Source organism: Pinus tabuliformis, chromosome 1_1, assembly GCF_031772625.1.
Source record: "Pinus tabuliformis cultivar Carrire ecotype Pingquan chromosome 1_1, CPIR1, whole genome shotgun sequence".
Lineage (NCBI taxonomy): Eukaryota > Viridiplantae > Streptophyta > Pinopsida > Pinales > Pinaceae > Pinus > Pinus tabuliformis.
The window spans coordinates 496,324,870-496,330,325 of NC_142297.1; positions in this window are offsets into that span (position 1 = coordinate 496,324,870).

Genomic DNA, 5,456 nt, shown 5'->3' on the forward strand with positions numbered 1-5,456 from the left:
ATTATGAATAAAAAACATAAGATACTTGATCTTGAGTCGTTGTTGGGCCACTAAATTATCATTATTTTTACCATTTCTTGACATCTATTTCATCCATTTCCATCGTTCTTTTATCACGTTATTTATCATTTAATTCCATTTTATAATTACTCATGCTCATATGGATTAGTGATGTTTATTTTGCTTATTTTTAATAAATTGAAGATTATTATGTATCATTTTTCCAATGATGGTTTATTAATGAATTTTTTATAACATCACTCTTGATTTTAGCCTCCAAGATCTCTTCGAGATTGCAAATTTGATTTTTAGCTCATAATAAAATATTCCAACTCAAAAATTCACTGCGATAAAAAGTCACGATTATTAATTCGACATTTCAGCCAAACGAAGACAAATATTGAAAATCCGAGACACGGATGTTGTGTAGAACAGACCAAATTAGTTTTTCAATTAGAATTTTTCAAAAATTCTTTCCAGATTGAGAGAAATACAAGGTTTGAGTTGTTGGTTGCGGATGAAAATCCTGCAGAGAATCTATCATCTAAGGCGCGCGGACCTGTGAGCTAGGGTTACGGACTTTCAGAGCTAGTTCTACATGGAGGGTCGCAAAGGAGGGAGCTCCACTCCCTCCTATAAGCAGGCAGTGGCAGGTAGAGGTAAAAAACCAGTTGAGGAGGACAGAGGTCCTTCTGATGATGTAAGGCAAAGAAATAAGGAAGAGGAGCAGAATGGCTCTAAAACCAGGGAAAGCAACAACACTAAAGACAACGAGGAAGAAGACAAGGAATAGAATATAAAAGGCAAAGCACAAAAGGGACCATGCAAGCCCAAAACCTCAATCGCGCCCAGAGTAGTGTTGAATGACCCTGCGCTGCAGGCGCATAGGGACCACATGCAGACATATGCAATCATTTGTAAATTCATGGGCTTATGGCCCACTGAAAAAGCTTTACAAACATGGATTAAATACAACTGGAAACCAAAAGGAAGCATAGAACTTCATCTCGGATCAAAAGGATTATTTACTGTAGTCTTTGTAAATATTGAAGACAGGGACAGAGTGTTTGAGGAGGGCCCTACTTTTACGCAGCTGCAGGCCTGCATATGCGACCGTGGGTGATGAATTTTGTCCCAGAACACGAAATTTTCACCTCGGTTTTGGTTTGGGTAAGACTCTACTCTTTACCTTTGGATTATTGGCAACTGGAATCCTTATCTGCCAAAGGAAATAAGCTAGTGCATTTTTTCAAAGCCTCTGAGGCCACTAGAAAAGGAAAATACACATCCTTTGCAAGAATATGTGTGGAGATGGACCTCTCTGGAGCTCTACTGAATGAGGTAATATTGGAAGTGTTTGATGATGAATGGGTGCAAAAAGTGGATTATAAACACATCCCTTTCAGATATCGTAAATGCCATGAGCATGGGCACCTATTTAGAGATTGCCCGCTCAGTAAAATAGAAAACAAAAGAAAGACTAACACCATGAAAGATATTGAAAGCTTTCAGAAGGTGGTCTAGAAAGGAGAAGGGAGCAAACGGGGACCGAATCTACCTCATACAAATAAGCAATAGGCCAGTCAAAATAGGTTTCAAGCCCTCGAAGAGGAAAAAGTGACGATGCAAGCAAATCAGGTCAAGGGAGGTAGTCCAGTGGAGGAAGAGAAAGAAGATAACGTTGAGAAAACACAAAATAGAAATAAACAGAAAGAAGACATGATGAGTGACACAGAGCTGGAAATGGACCAAGAAATAACCCAGAGTGATATGGAGATGGAGGATCACGAACTGTAGTAAATTCTTGAGAAAGAGAATCTAGATCTAGAAGGTTTCTTGAACAAGGAACCAAAGAGGGAGTGGATTTGTTACCTCAAGAGGAGTTCCACAGAGTTCAACAGCTGTTCATATGGAAAACTCAGAATAAAGGATCAGAAAAGCAAAGGAAAAATGAAAAACAGGGTAACGAAGGAGTGAAAGCTATGAAAACCACACCAGGATTAACACCAAGAATCCCAGGAAAGAAAAGGGGCTGGAAAAAACAGAACGAACTGTTGATGGAATGTGGAAAGCTAATGATAGATTCAGGTAAGATGAAAGACCTATCCAGTTACTCCTTTACAAATCTTTGATAATGAAGTTCACTTCTTGGAATATAAGAGGTCTAGGTAGTAAAAGAAAACAAAGATTACTAAGTAACAGAATGAAACAAGTAGCCCCAGATGTGATCTTCATTCAGGAAACTAAATGTTCCATTCAAAAAGTAAAAGAGATTCACAGTAAATGGCTCAATAGATTTGAGTTTTTGGAAGCCAAAGCAGAGAATAAAACAAGAGGAATTCTCACGCTTTGGAACCCCCAAAAAATTGACATTATAGATGCGAAGTATCTAGAGATTATCTTTCAGTGGTCATTCAACCAGTGGGAGATAAGGAATTGTACCTGGTCACAAATGTGTATGGCCCCCAAAGAATGGATGGTAAACTCATGTTTCTTGATTCCCTGCAGAAGCTTAGGGAACGTCATGCAAAAATCCCTTGGATCTTAGGGGGTGATTTCAATATGATTAAATCGCTGTTGGAGAAAAAAGGAGGAACCAAAATTCTAAACAAATACTCTTGTGCTTTTCAAACCTTCATAGATAGTATGAAGCTCGTGGATATTGTTATGAATAATGGTACTTTTACTTGGAACAATAAAAGAGGAGGAGAGTCTCTAGTAGCCTTGAAATTGGATAGATTTATAATTTCAGAAGATCTTATGATCAAGGACAAGGACATAGTTGCTAACGTTCTTTCCTTTGGACAAGGACAAGGAACACTGGCTGGTACAACTAGATATTCAGAGCATTGGCAAACCTAGGAATAGACCTTTTAGATTTGAGAACATCTGGCTCTCCCACCCAGACTTCCTCAATAACATAGCTATCTGGTGGGCAGAAGATTTGGAAATTTACGGTACAAGAATGTTCCGTCTTCAAAAAAGACTCAAACATATCAAACTCTGGCTCAAGGAGTGGAATAAGAAGGAATATGCCAATATTTTTGAAGCAAAAAAAATTGTGGAAGGAAAATGCAGAAACTCAACCAAACCCTGATTATAGAGGGTTTTGATAAAGAAAAAAATGATCTGGCAACTAAATATCATCAAGACTGGGAAAAATTATGCAAACAAGAGGAGATTTTTTGGAGGCAAAAATCCACAGTGCAATGGCTAAAAGAAGGAGAACGCAACACTAGATTCTTCCATAGATATACTATGGCGAACAGAGATCACAACAGGATTTCTTCAATCAAGGAAAAGGGAGGTAACATGCTCAGCACGCATGAAGAAATCAAAGCAGTACTGGTTCAGCACTTTCGTGGCATAGCACAGGAAACCTGCTCTGATAGAGAACAATCTATTAGGGTTATTTCTAGACATATACCTAAGTTGGTTTCCAGAGAGGACAACTTCAACCTCAACAGACCAGTGTCAGAAGAGGAGGTTAGTGAGGTCCTAAAAGAAATGCAAAATGGTAAGGCGCCAAGTCCAGATGGTTTCAATGTAGACTTCTTCAAAGCCTGTTGGAGTATAGTAAAATAGGACATCCTGAACGTAGTAGAAGATTCCAGAAGGGATAAAACCATCTTGAAGGCGCTTAACACCACATTTATCTCCCTGATCCCTAAACAGGATCTGGCTCTAACTCCTGATAGGTTTAGACCCATTGCCTTGTGCAATGTGGTTTATAAAATTATTTCCAAAGTGGTGGCCAATAGACTCAAACCTCTACTTCCTACCCTGGTGTTAGCTGAACAATTAGGATATGTGGAAGGCAGACAAATCCTTGACAACATCATTCAAGCTCAGGAGGTGGTTCACTCATTGACAAGCAATAAGAAAGCCGGTATGATCATGCAACTGGACATAGCCAAAGCCTATGATAAGCTAAATTGGACATACATCAGAAAAGTTCTCACTGCTTTTGGGTTTGATCATAACTGGATCAGATGGGTTATGGCCGTAGTTACTTCTCCCGGTTTTTCAATCCTGGTTAATGGCTCACCCTCGGAGACTTTTACTCTTCCAAGAGGATTAAGGCAGGGAGATCCACTCTCTCCCTTTCTCTTTATACTCATGATGGAAGAGATGGGTCAAATGATTAGACATGTTAAAGCAGTGGGTAAATTCAAAGGTCTCCAACTTTCTGAAGATGGTTGGGCTTTAACACATCAACAATTTGTTGATGATACCATGCTGCAGGGAATCCCCATGGTCAAAGAAGCTCTAGCCTATAAGCAAATCCTGAGAGACTTTGCCATGGCTTTAGGTATGGAAGTAAATCTCTCAAAATCTAAGATTTTTTTCTTTAACACTCACATTGCTATTCAGAGAAATATAGCCAGAATTTTGGGCTTTCAAAGGGAGCTCCTCCCCTCAAAATATTTGGGAGTTCCTCTTACAGCCAAACCATTACACAAGAGCATATGGGAGCCAGTAATTAACAAAATGCAAGACAAAGTCAAGAAATGGACTATTAGATCTCTAAATTTGGCTGGTAGGTTAGTGCTAACCAAAGTTGTCCTTCAATCTATCCCAGTCTTTATGCTATCTGCTCTCCCAGCTCCACAAGGTGTTCTACATCAGCTTAGATCCATTCAAAGAGACTTCCTTTGGGGTAAGGGGGAGGATCGTAAGAAATGGGCCTTGGTAGCTTGGGAAAAAATCTCCAAACCTAAGAACTTTGGTGGGCTAGGTTTGGATGATCCTGAGATACTTAGCAAGGTTTTAGGAGCTAAATTATGGTGGCGATGGGTTAAAGAGCTAGAGGCGCAGTGGGAAACAATTTGGAAAGAGAAATATGCCAGCACCTGGCATAACAATGATCTAATAAGAATGTCAGGACACAGAAAGGGCTTGCACATTTGGAATAAGGCCTGGGATAACCGGAGCTTGGTCCAAGGAAACAGCTTCTGGGAAATCAGAGAAGGAAATCTTAGCCTATTCTGGGAGGATATATGGCAACAAGAATCTATTTTAATAAACGGAGGCTTAAGGGCTCTTAAGGAAGAAATAGATAGCAAAGGACTTTCTAAGGTGAAAAAATTTTGGGATCAAACCAATAGCAATGGAAAATGGAGAACCTAGAGAAATTTTGATTTTAGGGATAATAACACCCTGAAGGCTAAAGCAGAAACTCTAAAAGATATGTTAGATCAGAGGAAGATTCTGAAATCTGAGGGCCACGATCAGCTAAGATGGGGCAACAATAATGAGGGGGTTTTTAATCTCAAGGAAGCAAAACTCATTCTCCTTGACCTTAACTCTCAAACTCCGGATAAGATCTGGCTTAACCTTTGGAGACATCAAGGCTGGATGAAAATTAAACTATTCATGTGGCTGGTCCAGCATAGGAAAATTCTGACCTGGGATAATATTAGGAAGAGGGGCATTCTGGGGCCCTCTAGATGTCA